Source organism: Hypanus sabinus, chromosome 24 (genome assembly GCF_030144855.1).
Source record: "Hypanus sabinus isolate sHypSab1 chromosome 24, sHypSab1.hap1, whole genome shotgun sequence".
Classification (NCBI taxonomy): domain Eukaryota; kingdom Metazoa; phylum Chordata; class Chondrichthyes; order Myliobatiformes; family Dasyatidae; genus Hypanus; species Hypanus sabinus.
In genome coordinates, this window is record NC_082729.1 from 29,216,098 (window position 1) to 29,237,744 (window position 21,647).

Here is a 21,647-nt window from a genome sequence, read left to right on the forward strand (position 1 = left end):
CTGCACCGTGTTGGAATGTTATGTTCTGTTCTGTGTGCTGGGGGCAGCCCACAAATGTTGCCATGATACCAGAGCCCATATGGCATGCCCGCAACTATTAACCAAATGGAATTGTGTCAAATACCAAGCCTCAAAAATTACATGTGCGTGACTCACAGACCATGTCTCTGTGTATTCTCTCTCTCTACAACAGAGACAGCTCAGCTCAGCATTTATTAAACTACAATTGTCTCAGGGCTTCACTTCCGGCAGCCGCTCCAAGCACCAGTATGAACTCTATGAGACGTCTGCTTTCACTGCTGCGGCTTTCCAGCATAGATTTAAAAAATATAAATACACGCACAAAAATACGTTAATACAGAAAAGAACCGTGCACACTGACACACACATTCAGATAAGCTGTCCAATAATGATTCTTCATTCACAGTTACAACTGCCTTTCCAGGAACGGTCGAAACAAAGCTGTGCAGGTGCGCTCTATAATTAGACTGTCGTACTCGATTTGCCTACAGGCTCCTGTCTCTGAAGGATTTGCTGGTGAACAAAAATTGCAACGGTGACAGATCTGGTGGGTTACCTGTGGAAATGTTTCATGTGCCAGCAATAATTTATGAGCGCAAAATTCAAGCATTCACCAGGCAGGTCAAATAAATCAGTGACATTCAGAAAAAAAAATGCATTTGAATACCTTAAGAGTCCAATGCGGAGGGTAAAGGAGAAGACACTTCAATGAGAGAAATCATACGGCAAATTCACTCCTGGTCACACGTGGACTCCTGTGCTGACAGACTTCCAGCAGACAGCAGCCAAGCTATAAAATAAATCCCATTTCTCAAGGTTAGGAGAGGCCCTTCAGTCAAAGTCAATATTCTGTTCAATTCTACAGATTCTACAGATGCTGGAAATCCAGAATAACACATACACAATGCTAGAGGAACTCAGCAGACCAGGCAGCATCTATGGAAAGGAATAAATAGTCGACATTTTGGACTTAGACCCTTAATCGGGATTTGCATTGTATTGTGTTACTCCATCCAATTACCCATTTTCCACTGGGGTTGGGTGGGACTACAACTAGAAGTCATGGGTTAAAGGTGAAAGGTGAAAAGTTTAAGGGGAACTTGAGGGGAGACATCTTCCTTCAGAGGGCCATAAGCGTGTGGAATGAACTGCCAGCACAAGTGGTGCATGCAAGCTCAATTTCAGTGTTTGAGAGAAGTTTGGATAGGTACATAGAAGGGCTATGGTCCCGGAGCAAGTAAATGGGAGTGGATAGTTTAACTGGTTCGGCACGGCCTATTTCTGTGCTCTATTTTCTATGGTTATTATGTTTCTGATTCTTACTTACTCGAGCTTGCTCTAAATCCATTTATTCCAACAAAACTGCTAAAAGATCTTTTCCTCTGGTTGGAGTTTGAGGGGGACAAGAACAGGGAACCATCCACTGGGGCAGAGCAAACGTGTAAATCTTTGGAGTTACAAGGCCAGAGCGGTTTAGTTTACTAAAACTGAAATGAAATGTGTTTTTTGTTAAAGTTATTAAGGCCATCTACCAATATTGTGATAATTGGCAGAGGGAAATAAGGTGGAAAAAAAGGATTGGTGTGTAATAATCCAGCTGAGTCCTACAAGGAAAGCTGCACAAGGGTATTGCCAGGAATAGAGGGCCTGAGTTACAGGGAAAGATTGGCCAACCCAGGCTTTTATCAAGGATCAACTTTATTCACCATATACAGTTACAAATACTTCCAATTTGCTGTGGTGTGTTGGCATAACATGCAACAACAACAAAAAAAAACACTTTGAAACAGTTCTAAAGACAAAGAATTATATAAAAGTAAGTTAGAGGTTAAGGTACAGCTATGGAATGTGCATGAAAACATAAACACCAGCATGTATTTACAACATATACAGCATCTAATTCCTTCCAGCAGAGGAGAATGAGGGTGACCTTATCGAAATATTTAAAATTATGAGAGGTGTACACAAGGTGGACAGTAACAATCTTTTCTCCAGGGTGGGGGAGTCTAAAACTCAGGCACGGATTTAGGGTAAGAAGGGAAATACTTAAAGGGGACATGAGAGGCAACTCTTCCATGCAGAGGTGGTGAGTAGATGAAGTGGGCTGCTAGAGGAAGTGGTTGAGTACCACACAAGTAGTATTTGGATAGTACACAGAGGGCAGATCCTAGGAAGGATACAGGCCAAACACAGGATATTGGGAATCAATGGATGGGCACCATGTTCACTGTGGATTAGTTGGGCTGAAGGGCTTGTACCCATGCTGTGTTGCTCTGTGATCCAATAAGTGGTGCAGTAGGGTCAAGAGACCTTCTCTGACTGGTGCAAAATTATCTTCCCAATGATCCTGTTGTAATCAAGAGATAAGAGCACAAGACCATAAGACACAGCAGCAAATTAGGCCATTCGACCCATTCTCTGCCGTTCTAATATGACTCTATATTCTCCCTCTCAACCCCATTCTCCTGACTTCTCCCCAGAACATCTGATGCCCTGACTGATCAAGAACCTATCAACCTCCACCTTAAATACACCCAATGACTTGGTCTCCAAAACTGTCTGTGGCAAATCTACAGATTCACCTCCCTCTGGCTGAAGAAATTCTTCCTCATCTCCATTCTAAATGGCTGTCCTTCTGTTCTGAGGCCGAGTCCTCTAATCTTAAATTGTCCACTATTAGGAACATCCACTCTTCCTAGACCTTTCAATATTCAATAGGTTTCAATGAGGTCCCTCCTCGTTCTTCTAAAATCCAGCAAGTACAAGCCCAGAGCCATCAAACACTCCTACATTAACCCTTTCACTTCTGGCATCATTCTCAAGTACCTCTTCTGGACCTTCACCAATACCTGCACATCCTTTTTTAGATAGGGCTCCAAAACTGCTCACAATACTCCAAATGTGGTCTGACCAATGTCTTATTAAACCTCTGCAATACATCCTTGCTTCTTTATTCTAGTTCTCTTAAGACAAAAGCTAACATTGCATTTGCCTTCCTCATCATCAACTCAACATGCAAGTTAACTCCCAAGTCCCTTTCCACCTCCAATTTCTGAGTTTGCTTCCTGTTTAGAAAACAGTCTACAACAGGGGTTCTCAACCTTTTTTATGCCATGGACCCCAGGTTGGGAACCCCTGGTCTACAGCTTTAATTCTTCTACCAAAGTGCATAACCATGGACTTCCCTACACTGCATTCATCTGCCATTTCTTTTTCCATTCTCTTAACCTGGAGTACAAAAGATCTTGAAAGTTAGAGTGGCATACAAACACCGACATTTTATATACAGAAAAGCACTGGTCACAATGCAGAGCACTGACCCAAATGGCAAGGATGCTATTTTAATACCATGAGGCCATTGAAAGAACAAGCATTGGTTTTGGTTTTCATAGTCAAGAGATTAGAAGGCTTCTGCACTTGAAGGCCACGCAAGCAGGAGGCACAAAGGGTGATCAGCGAGCCCAGATTCCGAGGTACCCATCATTACCTCACCCAGAAGTCAGTATCGAAGATTGGAGGTTTGGAATTTGAAGCCCAACCTTGGAGATGGGGGGGGTGTGTGTGTGTGTGTGTGTGTGTGTGTGTGTGTGTGTGTGTGTGTGTGTGTGTGTGTGTGTGTGTGTGTGTGTGTGTGTGTGTGTGTGTGTGTGTGTGTGTGTGTGTGTGTGTGTGTAGGAGGGGCTTGTTTTGCTGTTGTTTTGTTGTGTTCTGTGTTATATGTTCTGTGATATATGAAACACTCTGTCTTCCCTAGACAAGGAAACCAGTCTCCAGCCCCACCAAACGTGTGAGATTGAGGTGAAAGGCCCCCCACCCCGTTTATGTGGATGCTGTGTAACTCGCTACCCCCTTACCATGAAATAACAGACAGCACACTGCATATGATTAAAGGAATTATATTTATGATTCATAACTAAAGGGTTAGTAAAGATAACAAAAAGAAAAGGGCCCATTTTAATTAAACGGTCAAATGTGCACAAGTTGGAGCTCATCTTGAACTTCTCTCATTCACAGTCTGGGCCCTCGGTCAATGTGAAAGCGCACACCATTTTCTGAATATCACTTGCAATCCATCTCGAAAAAACGGGTCCCCCACCAGATCCTATGCTACGACCAGTTCTCCCCAGCGTCTTCTCAGCTCATCTCCTCTCGAACAAAAGCCCAAGACCAACTTTATTGTCTCTCACTAAGAAAAACCTCCTGCTGATTAGATGGCTCACATTTATCCCTCATCCTCAACAATAACCCAAACAGGCTGAAAGCAGAAGAAACAGCTCTTACAGAGCTGCTAAAAGAAATAACTAAAGCATAACAGTAAAGATGTGAAGCAGGGCATTACATATATCATATCAATGCAGCTACAAAGAAGGCAGGCACACAGCAGCTACACTTCATTAGGAGTTTGAGAAGACTTGGTATGCAAACTTCTACAGATGTACTATGGTGAGCATTCTAACTGGCTGCATCACTGACTGGGCTACCGCACAGGGTCGAAGTGAGCTGCAGAGAGTTGTAAACTTAGTCAGCTCCGCCATGGGCACTAGCTTCCTTAGCTTCCAGGACACCTTCAAGGAGCCATGCCTCAGAAAGGTGGCGTCCATCATTAAGGACCCCCATCCTGCTCGACATGCTTCAGGAAGATGGTGCAGGAGCCTGAAGGCACACACTCAGTAATTCACAAATAGCTTCTTCCCCGCTGCCGTCCAATTCCTAAATGGAGGCTGCACCGTGAACATTACCTCTCTACTTCTTATTTCTATTTTTCCACTACTTAATTAACTTAACTATATACAGAAATCAATGCACTTTTCTCCAAAGAATCAGAGAAAGTATTCACACAGTTCCAGAATAACAACTTGCCAGTACCTGAATGAAAAGCAGCAACTGAGGAATACTGGAAGAGTACTGGAAGAGAAAGAAGCATCATATAACACCAGTGCTCAATGGCCTCTGCAACCTCCCAGAGGAAGAAGCAGCCACCAACACTGCAGCAGATGTCCAGCAATGGGTAGCAAGTATGGAGAACTGGACATCACAAGGCCTGAGATGATCCATGCCTATTGGCTGAAGAAACTAACAGCATTACATACCTTGCTGGCAGCTCAAATGACCCATCTATTTGAAACAGGCTCCCACCCTGACTGGCTAACTCAAGGAAGGAGGGTCCTCTTAAAGGAGCAACACCATCAAACTATTGGCCTATAACCTGCCTGTCAACAGCCTGTCCTATCAGGCATCACAGCCACCAAACTGAAGGAAAATGTGTGTACATTCCTGAGCCCTGCTCGGAGAGGCATTGGCAATGGAACAAGAGGCTCCAAGCAGATTACTGGAGAAATACCATGGCTTGAAAGAACAGATAGACAGGATGTGGAAGGTTAAAGCTAGAGTAATCCAAGTGATGATAGGAGCACTTGAGGCTGTGGCAATGGACTAGGAGAGCAGCTCCAACAAATCCAGGGAACATCATCCGAGATCTCAGTCCAGCAGAGCACACTACTAGGAACAGCCAGGATACCACGCCAAACCGTCAAACACCCAGGTCTCTGTTAGAGGACCCAAGACTGAGGGAAAATGTATATACACACCGTCCATGAGGGGGGAGAAAAAAATTAAATATATACATATATTACTGTAATTTACATTTTTTCCACTATGTATTGCACTGCTGCTGCAAAGACAACAAACATCACGACATATGCTGGTGATATCAAACCTGATTTTGACAAATAAATCTGACCTCACAGAACAAAATGAAGGAAATAAAATCAGTGAGGTAAGAGCTAATCCAAAAGGTAGATTGCCCAGCAGGTATGACTTGGATTCTGCCCAGCAGTAAAGGGCTCCTGTGACATAGATGAAGCACTCCATGTCATTGTTAGGATGTAAAGTGCGATCGAAGGCAGAAAATGGGCAAATTGGCAAAAGGTTCAGCAATAAACGATGGTTGAGAGGCCCTCTGAAGCTCAATGAAAAGCAACATTACAGCAAATTTCACAAATGGAACAGCGACAGACAGTGAAATTATGACAGAGGCAATCTACATCAACACATGCGCTCAGCAGTAGAATACATATTGGATTCACTCCAGTGAAGATTTGGCAGAACGTACCGTCGCATTCATACAAAAAGCATCAGGACGGAAGGGAGGGAATAAGAGATTATTCCCTTTGCCAATGGTGCAGGCATTGAGATGGCTACCACATACTGTTGGCCTGGGTCTGCCCACGCCGTACCCTGCTCAGATTCCACCAGTCAGCACATATGGCGAATGCCATCTGCTTGTGGTCTTGCAACATGTTGCAGAGAATTAGCTGCATGTCATTGTGGAGAAGTTTACAAGTCCCCTCTACATCATGGCTGCAAAAGTTTAAAGGGTCGTTCAGAAGGTGTACGGTGTGTTAGTCTCCATTAGTCGAGTGATTGAGTTCAAGAGCCTTAAGGTAATGTTTCAGCTCTGTAGACCCCTGGTTAGACCACACTTGCTGCCTTGGATTAGAGAGCATGTCTTCTGAAGATAGATTGAGTGAGGTGGGGTTTTTATTTAGCAAACACGAGGAAATCTGCAGATGCTGGAAATTCAAGCAACACATACAAAGTACTGGTGGTACGCAGCAGGCCAGGCAGCATCTATAGAGAGAAGCACTGTCGACGTTTCGGGCTGAGACCCTTCGTCAGTACTAACTGAAAGTAAAGATAGTAAGAGATTTGAAAGTAGGAGGGGGAGGGGTAAATGCGAAATGATAGGAGAAGATTGGAGGAGGTGGGGTGAAGCTGAGAGCTGGAAAGGTGATTGGCAAAAGGGATACAGAGCTGGAGAAGGGAAAGGATCATGGGACGGGAGGCCTAGGGAGAAAGAAAGGGGGAGGGGAGCACCAGAAGGAGATGGAGAACAGGCAGAGTGATGGGCAGAGAGAGAGAAAAAAAAGGGGGGGAAGAAAACTAAATATATCAGGGATGGGGTAAGAAGGGGAGGAGGGACATTAACGGAAGTTAGGGAAGTCAATGTTCATGCCGATGAGAGGTGATTTGATAGAGGCGCATTAGATGTTAAGAGGCGCTGAATAATCAGAGACTTTTTCGAAGGAGAGAAATGGCCAATTTCTCGACACATTTGACTGAGAGGGCATAACTTTAAGGCAACTGAAGGAAAGTATGGAGGGGATGTCAGATGTAAGTTTTGTTTTGTTGAAACACAGACAGTGGAATGCGCTGCCAGGCACGGTGGTAGAGGCAGATAAATCAGAGACATTTAAGAAACTCTTAGATAGGCTACTTTGGAGGGAGAGGTTAGAATAGGTTAAAAAGATCATTGAAGTACCTTGGGCTGAATGACCTGTACAGTGCTGTGATGTCCAATACTCTATATTACAACTTGGCAGAACACCATCATTCAGTCCACAAGATCACAGGCTCCCAGTCACCTGTCATTTTAATTCTCCATTTCATTCCCACTCCATTTTTCCACCCTGTTTCCTTTTAAATTGTTCTGAGCACAAGTTTAAAGATTAGCTTTAGTTATCACATGCACATAGAGCCACACAGTGAAATGCATCATTTATGTCAACAACCAACACAATCTCAGACTGTGCTGGGGGACAACGTAGCATTCCTGCAAATGACTATTTCTAATCTGTATTTCTTTGGAAAGTGGGAGGAAACTAGAGCACCCAGAGGAAACATTCAAATAGTGGTGAGAATTTACCCTCAATCTTACAACTGGCGTTGGAAAGCGTTATGCTATCCACTCCACTATCATGTTGCAACTGTACAGGGTACTAGTGAGGCCACAACAGGAGTACTGTGTGCAGTTCTGGTCACACTCAAAGAAGGATATACTGGCTTTGGAGGCAGTGCAGAGGAGGTTCACCAGGTTTATTCTAGGGATGAAGGGGTTAACCTATGAGGAGCGATTGAGTCGCCTGGTACTATACTCTCTGGAATTCAGAAGAATGAGAGGGGATCTTGTAAAAACATACAAAATTTTGAAAGGGATAGAAGTAGGAAAACTGTTTCCATTGGTAGGTGAGACTACAACTAGGGGACATTGTCTCAAGATTCAGGGGAGAAGATTTAGGATGGAGATGAGAAGAAACTGTTTTTCCCAGAGAGTGGTGAATCTATGAAATTCTCTGCCCAGGGAAGCAGTTGAGGCTTCTTCACTAAATATACTTTAAGATACAGTTAAATAGATTTTTATATAGTAGGGGAATTAAGGGTTATGGGGAAAAGGTAGGTAGATGGAGCTGAGTTTACAGACAGATCAGCCATGACCTTATTAAATGGCAGGGCATGTTCGATGGGCCGAATGGCTTACTCCTGCTCCTATTTCTTATGTTCTTAAGTTTTAACCTACTCCAAGGTCAATCTAACCATTCCCTCCTATATGGCCTTCTATTTTTCTTTCATACATGCATCTATGTAAAAAAAAACTTTTGATTAAAGATCTTAAAAGATTTTTGAACAGAGAGTTGTAGTTGTATGGAGCCCACTGCCAGGGGTAGTACAGGCAGATACGTTAGGGACATTTAATTTTAAGGTAACTGGAGTAAAAGTGTAGGGGAGGATGTCAGAGGTTGCATGCTTTCTTTTTTATATACACAGAGGGTGGTAGGTGCATGGAACAATGGGAGTTAAACATGTATTACCGCCGGACTAGACATGCCCCTGATGAAGATGCAGTGGAGTTTGTCGGTTATAATCAATACTTGGACCTGGCTGGAAGCCAGAGAAGAGTTTATACATTCTACCCCCCCCCCCCCCGCCCATAATATCCTCCAATACCCTTAAAATGTTCCTAATGTATCTATTTCTACCACCACCAGGGATGGTGGTGGTGGTGGTGGTAGAAATAGATACATTAGGAACATTTTAAGGGTATTGGAGGATATTATGGGGGGGGGGGGTAGAATGTATAAACTCTTCTCTGGCTTCCAGCCAGGTCCAAGTATTGATTATAACCGACAAACTCCACTGCATCTTCATCAGGGGCATGTCTAGTCCGGCGGTAATACATGCTTAACTCCCATTGTCATCTCTCCTGATTGGTTGAGGACTAACCAATCAGGTTCCCGCTGTCCCACCTTGTTTCAAATCGTATTCCAGTTTTTACTTAGAGTGAGAGCTTCATCTTTTTTTGAACTTCTTATTCTCTAATCTTATTTCAATGGAGTCCTTCACCAAAAATATGAATATATATATTAAATAGTTAAATTAAATAAGTAGTGCACAAGAGAGAAAAAAAGTAATGAAGTAGTGCTCACGGGTTCATTGCCCATTCAGAAAACAGATGGCAGAGGGGAAGAAGCTGTTCCTGAATCATTGAGTGTGTGCCTTCAGGCTTCTGTACCTCCTTCCTGATGGTAACAATGAGAAGAGGGCATGCCCTCGGTGATGGAGGTCCTTAATGATGGATACCACCTTTTTGAAGCATCGTTCCTTGAAGATACTCAACCGTTTTCTCAGCTCTCTGTTGAACATGATGGGCTTGCTATGTTGGCATGGGAATGTGTGGCAATGCTTGGAGGCTGCCTCCAACATATCCATAGGTTGTTGGTTTGTTAATGCAAATGACACATTTCACTGTAAAGTGAACCTGCCCGGTTGAATACTTGACATTTTTTCTCTTCCTTTTAGACTTCTGCATCTGCAGTTTATTTCTTGCTTATTGAATGGTATTGGAATGGTAATATTCAACAGGTTAGCAAACACCACTGAACTGGCCCTAAAGACTTCAAAGAACTCCACATTAAGAAAACGTATTTGCCCAGATTAAAGCTCACCCACTAAAAAAAAATGACCTGGGATTTTTCACTCAGAGGGTGGTGAAAGTGTGGAATAAGCTGTCAGCGCAAGTGGTGCATGCAAACTTGATTTCACCGTTGAAGAGAAGTATTGATAGCTACATGGATGGGAGGGGTATGGAGAGCTGGTGCAGGTCGATGTGAGTCGGCAGTTTAAATGGTTCAGCAAGGACTAGATGGGCTGAAGGATGTTTCTGTGCTGTACTTTTCTATGACTGTTTCTCTCTGGAGGGTGAGAGGGGTCTTGGAAGTGTACAAGATGATAAGAGGAACAGATCGAACAGACAGCTAGAGACTTTTACCCAGGGCAAAATTGCTAATGTGAGGAGGCATCATTTTAAGGTAATTGAAGGAAAATATCGGGGGGGGGGGGAATGGCAGAGCTAGTTTTTTTTTAAAATACACAGTGATTAGTATATGGTGGTAGAGGCAGATACATTATACATAGAGATATTCTGGAAAACATTTGAACAGAGGCACCTACTACCACTCCCGGCAGGGCGATCCATGTACCCAACACTTTATAAAGGAAAAAAGCCTATCTCTGGTAATCCCTCCTCCTCTTGGATAGGCACTTGGCTGATGGAAAAATGAAGGGTTATGTATTAAGATTATTAATGGGACAAACTGGAGGCAGGAAGCATGTTCCCGCTGATGGGTGAGTCCAGAACTAGAGGCCACAGTTTAAGAATAAGGGGGAGGCCATTTAGGACAGAGATGCGGAAAAACTTTTTCACCCAGAGAGTGGTGGATATGTGGAATGTTCTGCCCCTGAAGGAAGTGGAGGCCAAGTCTCTGGATGCATTGAAGAGGGAGTTAGATAGAGCTCTTATAGATAGTGGGGTCAAGGGATATGGGGAGAGGGCAGGAACGGGGTACTGATTGTGTATGATCAGCCATGATCACGGTGAATGGTGGTGCTGGCTAGAAGGGCCAAATGGCCTACTCCTGCACCTGCTCTCTGTTGTCTATTGTAGGAGGGAAGGGATAGGTTGATCTTAGAGTAGTCTTAAAGGTCAGCACAACATTGTGCTTTGCTGTACAATCAGTCTTGGGTTACGTACGTTCCATTCCTGAGTCCGTCTTTAAGTCGAAATTGTACACAAGTCGGAACAAGTACATCCGGTATTATTTAGCATCAGTTAGTCAAACGTTTGTCTTAGTATATAGTATATATTTTACCTTTCTATGCATATAAAACAGTTAAGAAACATATGTATTCCAATAATTAAACCATTGCGTTGCTTAGTAATAATTGTAGCGTTCATCGGGACAGGGCCTTTCACATGCTCCGTTATTCTCACATTATTCTTTAAAATTGTTCCGATCATTGACTGACTGTAGCCTAACGCTTTTCCAAAGACCAATGGCGTTTCACCTTTTTCCAAACACTTTATTATTTCCACTTTATTTTCAATCACGATCGCTTCCCATCAACGGAACAGAAATACTGCGGCCGGTGGGTCCCGAGCTCCGCCTGCTCCTGAGGTCCACCGCACTGAATTCCCCGGGTTTGAAACTCCACCGCACTGAGAGGTTAAATGGGACAAGTGAGGGCTGTGCTGGGTTTGGGTACTGTATTTGATCCTCCACAATATTTCGCGTGGGAATTTAAACTGGAGGTGGCAGTGTTTTTTTTTAAACGAGGTCGACATCAACCCGGCACGGATGGTAGAGGAGTCACTGGATCAACATCAACCCGTCACGGGAGCGGTCTGCCACTGGATCGAACTCGGGAACCTCCGTTCTCAAGCCCAGCGCTGATCTCACGGGGGGGAGGGGCGGGGGCAGGGTCAGGGTGAATCTTGCTAAGAAAAATTTAAGCCAAATACAAAGTTACACACTCAATACAGTGTCAACGGCAACGACTTAAAATGGTGGACGGTGTTGCGATCTGACTTAAAATGGCGGACAGCGTTCTCCTTCCTCGGTTCGTAAGTACAAACTGTCCGTAAGTCTGACGTTCATAACTCGGGGACTGCCTGTAATGTTCTATGAAAAAAAGCATGGATTTACCCATTTTAAAACTCAGCCCACTTTAAAAAAAATCATCTGGGATGAGCCCTTGCAATTCTCTGTTAACCTAAATCTGTGTTTTCTCTATACCAACTCTCCCATCAGTGAAAACAATTTATTTACTCCATTCAAACCCCTGTGTATTTTCAACTATCAAATTTTCCCTTGGTCTCTGCTCCAAGGTTTTCCAGCCTCTCTGTGTGTCCACAGTCACTTATGGCTGTGACCACTCTGACAAATTTCCTTTCTGCAAGGCCTTGATCTCACAATAGCCATTATGTGCAGAAACGTCAGGCTTGAGATTGCATACAATAGTTCCGGCAACTGAAGCTAGCTCGAAGACAATCGGGTTTTTCTGTAGACTGAGGAAATCCAGATGTGCAGAGAGAGGGCTGAAGGCTCGGGAAGAAGGGAGGGGGCTGCTATTGACAAGAAGGTTAAACCCAAGGTCAGAGACAGTAACTGAAAACTGATGTTGCTCAGTACTGAATGGCATAATTGAATGTGTCAGTCAAGCCATTTACAGAATGGAGCTGGGAATCACACAGAGGACTGGAACAAAGAAACAGGGTGACTGAAAGGGAGATACCGTAAAGGGATTATAACATTGAGAAATTGATTTTTTTCTTTGAAAGACACCTCGCTTTCTGGAGAAATAAACTCAAAGAAGACATCAAGTAATCTGGGATTTAAGTATGCAGATTTGTGTAAAGTGACTATAATTCACTGTGCTATTGTGTTGGCTCTTTAGGGAATTAGCCAATCTTTTGCTCATTTTCTAACATTATACAAATGGGAGATTCTTTACCAACTTTCTGCTAACCTCTTTGGAAAATGTCCGTATCTATTTCTATCGAGGTACGGTGAAGAGCATTCTGGTTGCATCGACGTCTGTTACAGAGGCACCAATACTCAGGATTGGAAAAAGCTGCAGTGGGTTGTAGAATCAGCCAGTTCCATCATGGGCAGTAACCTCCCTACCAAAACGGACATCTTCAAAAGGAGATGTGCCATTGAGCACATCTGTACGGAGTGCTGTCGCAGGAAAGCAGCATTCACCATCGAGGACAAGCTCTCTTCTCATCAGGAACTGGCTCAAGAGCCCCAGGACTCACTGCCAGTCTCAGGTATAGCTACTACCCCTCAACCATCTTGAACCATAGGGGATAACTTCACTTGCCCCATCATTGAAATGTTCCCACAACCAATGGACTCAATTTGAAGGATGCTTCACGGTCTGGATATTTATTGCTTATTTGTTCTTTATTATTATTATTTATTTCTTTTTGTATTTGCAGTTTGTTGTCTTCTGTACTCTGGTTGAATGCCCTAGTAGGCAGTCTTTCATTGATTCTGTTATAGCTATTATTCTATAGATTTATTGAGTGTGCCCACACAAAAATAAATCTCCCAGGCTGTATATGGTGATATAGATGTACTTTGATAATAATATTTACTTTGAACTTCGAAATTTCAAAATGGCAAACATCATTAAGGACCTCCACCACCCAGGACATGCCTCTTCTCAGAGGTACATGGGTCTTGAGTGACTCCTGAATACACATACTCAACTTTCCATCTGCCATTGCATTGCTGAACAATGAATATGGACAATCAACCTGTGAACCCTACCTCAATATTTTTGCACTACTTACTTAATTTTAAAAATATATTTCATATTGTAATTTTTAGTATATTTTATGTATTGCGCTGTACTCCTGCCAGAAAACCACAAATTTTACAACAGATGTCATTGATAATAAACCTGATTCTAGTGACACAGCAGGAAGTGCTACTATGTATTGTCACAGCTCCAGAAGCCTGGGTTTAATCCTGAGCATCGGGGCTGTGAGGGGTCTCCACATTCCCGCTGCTCGCCTGAGTGCTCCGATTTCATCTCTCACAGGTGCTGAGGATGTACGGGTTGGTCATTTCAATGGCTACTGTAACGTGCACCCAGCATCAGTAGGGGAAGGGGAGGGAAGGACAGTTAATAAGAATACAAGAGAGGAAGAATTTGATTTGATGGGGGCTTGCTGGTCAACACAGACAAGGTGAGCTAAAAGAGCTTATTTATTTTTATTTTACATATTCATTTATTTATAAACACGCTCAGTAACAGTCCCTTCTGGCCCAACGGGTTCACGTTGCCCAATTATACCCACGTGGCCAATGAACTTACTAATCTACCCACTGTACATGTGCTCATATACATTGAGTATATCTACATGAAATGGTGTCGTAGGAAAGCAGCATCCATCTTCAGGGATCCCCACCTTTCAGGTCATGCTCTCTTCTTGCTGCTGTTCTCTGGAGCCTCAGGACTCACATCACCAGGTTCAGGAACAGTTACCACCACCAGGTTCTTCAACAATAGGGAATAACTTCACTTGCCCCATCATTGAAATGTTCCCAAAACCAATTAACTCACTTTCAAGGACTCTTCATCTCATGTGTTATTTATTGCTGTTTATTTACATTTGCATTTGCACAATTTGTTGTCTTCTGCACGCTGGTTGATCTTTCATTGATCCTGTTATAGTTACTATTCTATAGAGTTGTTCATATACCTACAGAAAAATGAATTAAGGTTACAGTATATATGGTGACATACGTGTACTTTAAAATTTTAAACCATATGTCTTTGGGATATGGGAGGAAACTGGAGCACTAGCAGCGACTGAACCTTAGTCACTGGTGCTGTAATAGTGTTACACTAACTGCTACAATACTGTGCCACCCCACGCTGAGATTCAAGTTGGTGTATTCACATCATTCTACCAGCTGCTCTACCTCCTCTCTGTAAGCCAAATCATCATCATTAACAATGAAACCAACCACTGTTGTGTCATCAGCAACTTGGTGATTTAGTTTGATCTAACAGTACAGTCATACATCATACATGAACAACAGCAGTCAGAGCACACAACCCTGGTGATAGAGCTAGAGATGCCGCTGTCAAGATGGACTGACTCAACAAGTCCAAGATCCAGTTAGAGAGAGGTTTTGAAACCCAACGACAAAAGTTTACCCACCAGCTTCTGAGAGATTATTTATCCCTCCCAACCCCATTTTCCTGCCTTTTCTGTAACCTTTGATGCCCTTACCTATCAACCTCCACCTTAGCTATACCCAACAACTTGGTCTCCACAGACAACTGTCGCAATGAATTCCATAGATTTACCACTCTCTGGCTAAAGGAATTCCTTCTCATCTCTGTTCTAAATGAACATCTATCTATTCTGAGGCTGAGACTTCTGGTCCTAGACCTCCATTATAAGTAACAACCTCACCACATCTACTTTATCTAGCCCTTTCAATCCTCAATAGGTTTCAAGGAGAACCCCCTCATTCTTCAAAATTTCAGTGAGTACGAGCCATCAAATGCTCCTCATACATTATCCATTTCATTTCTGGAATTATTCTTGTGAACATCCTTTGGACCCTCTCCCATGACAACAGATCGTTCCTTAGATAAAGGGCCCAAAACTACTCTAACTGTGTCTGACCAATGCCTTAGAAAGCCTCAGCATCCTCACTTCTACATTCCAGTCCTCTCAAAATAAATGCTAACATTGCATTTGCCTTCCTTATCACCGACTCGACATTCAAGTTAACCTTTGGGGAATCCTGCACTAGGACTCCCAAGTCACTTTGCACCTTTGATTTTAGAACTTGCTCTCCATTTAGAAAACAAACTACACTTTAATTCCTTCTACCAACTTGCATGACATATACTCCCCTACACTGTGCTCCACCTGCCACTGCTTTGAATATTAGAGGCTCATGCTCACCCAGAGGAGGCATAATCAAGAGCTGCAAATTAACCCACTGCACAGTCCACGTGTAATAAGATTAAGTAAGATGCTACACAGAAAGTGAACAGGGAAAGGCTCAGGTATTAACAATATTAGAGATTCTGATCCATTTTGTGTTTTTCAAGAACAGTTCCTTCTGCTTAACTTAAGTAATGTATTTATTGAAGTGGTATTTGCTGTGGTTTGTGTCTTTGCAGGATTTACATAGATTTATATACATTTAAATAAAGAACTGTAATGCTCTGTGGAGAGTGAAGGGCATGACAAGGCACAGAAGACATCATGGTCATCCCCTGCAACCAAGGAAGACCACAGTGGTGGTGCTCATTTGCACCAAAGGACCTGGACTTCCAAGGTCGAGAGGAACTGTCCCAGTGCAATGGCTTTTCCACTTTAAAAACAACTCCTGCCCAGGTTTCCTGTCATCGTGGGATACAATTGGAACCACCAATGACAAAGGAAAGTCTATCTGAGGCTGAGTATACCAATCATATGATTATCTTTATTTTTCACACGTATATTGAAACGTAGCGAAATGTGTTGTTTCTGTCAAATCAAATCAGCGAGGATTGTGCTGGGGCAGACTGTAAGTATCACCAGGCTTCCAGCACCAATAAAGCATACCCACAACTCACTAACCCTAACCCACATGTCTCGGAATGTTGGGAGAGGGCACGGAGTGGAGTGGAGTGTGGGAGAATGTATGTATAAATTCCTTACAGGCAGCAGCAAAAACTGAATCCCGATCGCTGACACTTTAAAGTAGTCCATTAGCTACCATGCTGTCTCATTGAACCTAGACCCTGCATACCCCACCGAATCATCAACCTAATATGTCAACCGTTTCTCTTATTATACAGACTTCCTGACCTGCTGAGTTTTTTCATAACTTTGGTCATTTTTTTTCATCTGATTCCCAGCATTTGCGGATTTTTATTGATTAAGAACAGGGATCTATTAACGCCTTGGTTAACAGTAGAGGTCCATGGCACAAGAAAGTTGGGAACCCTTGATTTAGACCATAGGTCCATAAGACAGAACAGCAGATTTAGGCCATTCAGCCCATTGAATCTGGTCGACCATTTGATCATGGCTGATTTGTTTTCCTTCTCTTGCCCATTCTCCTGCCTTCTGCCTATAGCCCTTGATGCCCTTGCTAATCAACCACTCTTTTTTTTATATATACCCGATGACTTGGCCTCCACAGCCAATTGTGACAATGAATTTCACATATTCACTACTCTCTCCCTAAATGAATCCCTCCTCTTCTCTGTTTAATACATTTTCAGGCCCTGATTGATCCAAATGTCACTAGCCAGCTCACCTGATAACCGTTGACCCAATGTAGAGCAAATTCAATCCATCCATTGAGTAACAGAGCTACTTAAAAATCCAACCTCATCCACGACTGATTTGAACTCAACTTCACCCAACATGGGATTAGTTTGCATTTTTGTTTCTATTCATAACCCACCAGTGACCATGCTCTGAACAACAACCTGTGACAATGAAATTCACCACAATCAATAATCAATCAAAATTAATGCTTCCTAAGAGGAGAGAAGTTGTGAAAGGCTCTGGGTTGCCTAGAAACTACTTGCCCACCTTCCACTTAACTGTCAATCAATGTCCAGTTGCAGTTAAAATCAGTTTAAATGGCAAGAATAAAGATCAATTAATTATCTGCATGAAGTGTATGCACCAGGAACATCAATTTCCTGATATATCCACGATGGGGAGCTCAAGAACTAAAATGGTATGATGTTTGTTAGCGTCAGATGCAGGCCACGTTGGGTCAACTGTCTATGGCTTTGAAGTGTTGCTGCGACAATTTAAGGGGGAGAAGGTGGACCCCCATTTTAATTTTCAGCCTCCACCGCTCGCAGTGGGCACAAAGGAGCATTGTTAGAAATTTCAGACAATAGGGCTGGAACTGACCCTCAACTGAAGAATGCCTGCTGTGACAGACAGGCATCTCTATTCCCAAGAAGAGAAGCTGCCTGGAATCCCTGGCAAATTAGGGGTAAAAGATAAGAGGCACAGATCAAGTGGACAACTAGAGATACTTTTTCCTCAGGTCAGAAATGGCTAAGACAAGGAAACATAATTTTAAGGAGATTGGGAGGGGGAAAGGAATGGCAGAGGAAAGTATCGGGGGGAGGGTGGAATGACTAGAAGTTTTTTTATACACAGAGTGGTAGGTCTATGGCATGTGCTACAGAGTTAGTTGTAAAAGCAGTTACGTTAAGTCTACAGGTATCCCCCCCACCCTTTACAGAAGTAGAGTGTTGCTATGAAACCTTTCTTAAGCCAAAATGGCATAAAGCTATTAACTTAAAGCGAAGAACCATTAATTTATATGGGAAAATTTTCGTAAAAGTGAAAATCCTCTTTGTAATGTGAAACAAGTTACTAATGTAGGTCTTTTGTAAAAGTGAAGTGGCGTAAAGCGGACATTTGTAAAGTGGGGGACCCCTGTATTTAAGTGACTTTTAGTCTCATAGATGATAGAAAACTGGAGGGTTATGTGGGAGGGATGGGTTAGATTGATTCTGAAGTAGGTTAATCATGGGCCGAAGGACTTGTAAGTGTGCTGCAGTGTTCTATTTTCTATAAAATACTTGCCAACTTGAAGTTATTGGCAGACCAAGGGGACATTCACCACCCTATCACGCCCCTCACTCCTCCCAGAATCTTGCCCTGAACACTGGAAAAGGACGAGGCAACTGGAGTCACAGTCTGCACATGGGTGTGGCAGCTCAGTGGACTATCGATCAGGAAAATGCAAGTTCAAATCCCAGCACAGCACCTGGGAATTCAAGTCACATAATTAACTAGAACCAGCAATCACACCCCCATTCCTCCCAGAACCTTGCCCTGAACACTGGAAAAAGTCGAGGCAACTGAAGGATGTGGCAGCTCAGGGGACTATCGATCAGGAAAATGCAAGTTCAAATCCCTGCACAGCACCTGGGAATTTAAGTCACATAATCAATTAGAACCAGCATCAGTAATGTTGAGCATGAAAGATCTCCAACAAAAACCCCACCAACATCCTCCAGGATGTACGCGACTCCAGACCCACTGGCTACTGCCTAAAGTGGACCAACGAGCCACTCAATTCAGGAAGCAATTAGCAGAAGACAATAAATTGTTCGACACCAGCAACATCCACACCCTTCAAATGTTTTTTTTTAAAAATGGCTACTATTTTCATTCAAATCTTTAACTTTGTTCTTACTCCCTTTCAGATCTTAACCAGACTACCTACTCCAGTCTTCCCTGTTCACTGGACAGCTTTGCAACGTTGAACACACACAATATGCTGGAGAAACTCAGCAGGTCGGGCCGCATCGATGGAGAGGAACGAACAGTCAGCATTTTGGGCCGAGAAAGTTGTGAACTCAGTTAGCTCCATCAGGGGCACTAGGCTCTGCAGCATAGTATCCTCAAGAAGTAACAAGGCGGCATCCATCGTTAAGGATCCCATCACTCAGGACATGCCCTCTTCTCATTGCTACCATCAGAAAGAAAGCACAGGAGCCTGAATGGCACATACTCAACAGTTCAGCAATAGCATCTTCCTTTCTGCCATGATTTCTGAATGTACATGGAAGTTACTTCACTGTTATTTTTGAACTACTTGTTTAATACAACTATTTTATTTATTATATACTATATAACACAGAACAATACAGGAACAGGCCATTCAGCCCACAATGTCATGCCAAAACAACTAAAAAGCAAGTCAAAAAGCCCAAAATCTACTCCCCCCTACCAACACAATGTCCATATCCCTCCATCTTCCTCACATTCATGTGCCTATCAAACGTCTCTTAAAAGCCTCTATTCTATTTGCCTCTACCAACAGCCGGGCAGCGCATTCCAGGCATCCACCATTCCAAGTAAGAAACTTACCCTTCACATCGCCTTTGAATCCAACTATATATACACTGTAATCCAGATTTTTTTTTAAAATTATGTATTGCATTGTACCATTGGCACAAAAAAAAACAAATTTTTCACAACATATGCCAGTAATATTAAACTGATTCCAGCTTTTTGTGTGCATTGCTCTGGATTTCTGGCATCTGCAGAATCTCTTGTGTTCGTTATTTGTAGCATTTACTGTGTAGTATTCCTGCTTCTGTACAAAAGGGTCACATTAAACAATTCCCCCCCTCCCCCAAACCAAAAATCAGGAAGAGGAATGCAGTAAAATATTCAATCCCTTAGCGGCTTCGAGCTTGGGCGGACATACCTGTGCAGTAAAAGATCACTGCTTCTCCTATCGACCTAATTCAGCCCCGTCACCAGTCCTACCCTGCTGCAGTCTCTCTTGCGCCGCGCACACCTGATAAGTACGCAACAATATCCTTGGGGAGAGGCTGTCAGCTGGCTGAGAGGAAAGCAGGGGCAGCATCTGGCCACGGATTTGCAACGCTGCGAATGCAGCAAGTAGTCGGAACCAGGCTAGTCATACATCAAGAACCGCTCTCCGCCCCGCTGCATTAAGTTAATCAATAAAATGGATGCAGTCAGTCCTCTAATAACAGCGACTGTTGCCAGTGTCTGAGCAGAAGGCATCAGTGCACACATTAGGAGATGCCTGCAGTTAACACACTGCCAATTGCTTGCTGCCGAGAATAAAGGCCAATTAATGCCAAGAGGAAAATAAAAATCAAACAATTTATCAGAATCACACAAAACAAGAAAGGGAAAAAAATCCAATGATTGCTCCGAATCTACAAGGAACAAAAGAGTTTTGAATCTAATTTTTATAAGCAAGGGGACAGAACAATTACACCAATTGCCCTACACCAACAACCCCTCCCACAACCCCCACATCTGCTGGGGTACAGAATCAGACTTATTTGTCACATGTATATCGAAACGTACATTCAAATGCGTTGTTTGAGTTGACAGCCAAGGATGTGCTGGAGGCTGCCCACAAGTTGCACCACACATTCTGGTACCAACGTAGCATGCCATATTGCTTGGCAGAACAACACAGAGCACAACAAAACAGAATATACCAGGCAGCAAAGCAACAACAGAAAAACAAGGCCCGTTCCTCCGAACTCACACCAGCACGTGAGCAGTCCTCTAACCCCAGGACAGGCAGTGTTTGGCCTCCAGCCTCAGAGAGCCAGTTCACTTTTATTGCTAAAGCTTAGACCACAGGCAGAGGGATATGAGGCTCTGAGGAAGTTGAAGCCATGAACCTAATCCTACTCTGCCCGAAAATCCTCACCTGTTCGAATTCAGGGTTACAGCATTGAGGCCATTGGGCCCCAAGTCTGTGCTGACCCTTTGTTGAAAGCAACCAAAGTATTCCAATTCCCTGCCCACATCCTCTGTCTCCCTCCCCCTGGTATTCATTTAATTTCACTTGATAGGAATTGGATGCTCAGTGGCTGAGTGTTACCAAGGCCACTGAGATCAACAAGATGTTTAGACTCAAAGGAGATGGAAAGATACAGGATAAGTGGGCTCTGTTTGAGTTCTGACACAGCCCAGTCCATCACAGGCAAAGTCCTCCACAAGAAGACAGCATCCATCATCAAGGACCCATGCCATCATGTCTTCTCACTGCTACCATCAGACAGGAGGTACAGGAGCCTCAGGTACCACACCAGCAGGTTCGGGAACAGTTATCACCCATCCTATATTATATGTATAAATTTTCACATTCCACTGTATTTTATTTTCCTGTAAATGCCTAGATGAAAATGAATCTCCAGGTAAACGATGGTAACATATACGTAGTTTAGAAATAAATTTACTTTAATGCCATCCATAGGAGGAGGAAATTCCTGGGACCAAGTCACTGACTTGCATTCTCAGCATACATTCTACCTCTTTGTTATCTGAAATGTGGTTCTCCATGGTGGTGTCATCTACGAGCGAAATCACTCACTCTTATCTCACTCTACTCCCTACACACTCCCAATTGCGTGATCTGATTCCACTCTAACTCCACCCAAGT

General features: G+C 43.2%; 1 protein-coding gene across 1 annotated transcript in view; it reads right to left on the reverse strand.

The window, feature by feature from the left end:
- The window catches only part of LOC132380724 (neural cell adhesion molecule L1-like), a 354,989-nt gene that overhangs the window by 324,782 nt on the left and 8,560 nt on the right, over nucleotides 1-21,647 (reverse strand). Inside the window, exon 2 of the mRNA XM_059949714.1 lies at nucleotides 689-811. The gene's annotated coding sequence lies outside the window, so the exon portion shown is untranslated. The remainder of the gene's footprint in view (nucleotides 1-688; nucleotides 812-21,647) is intronic.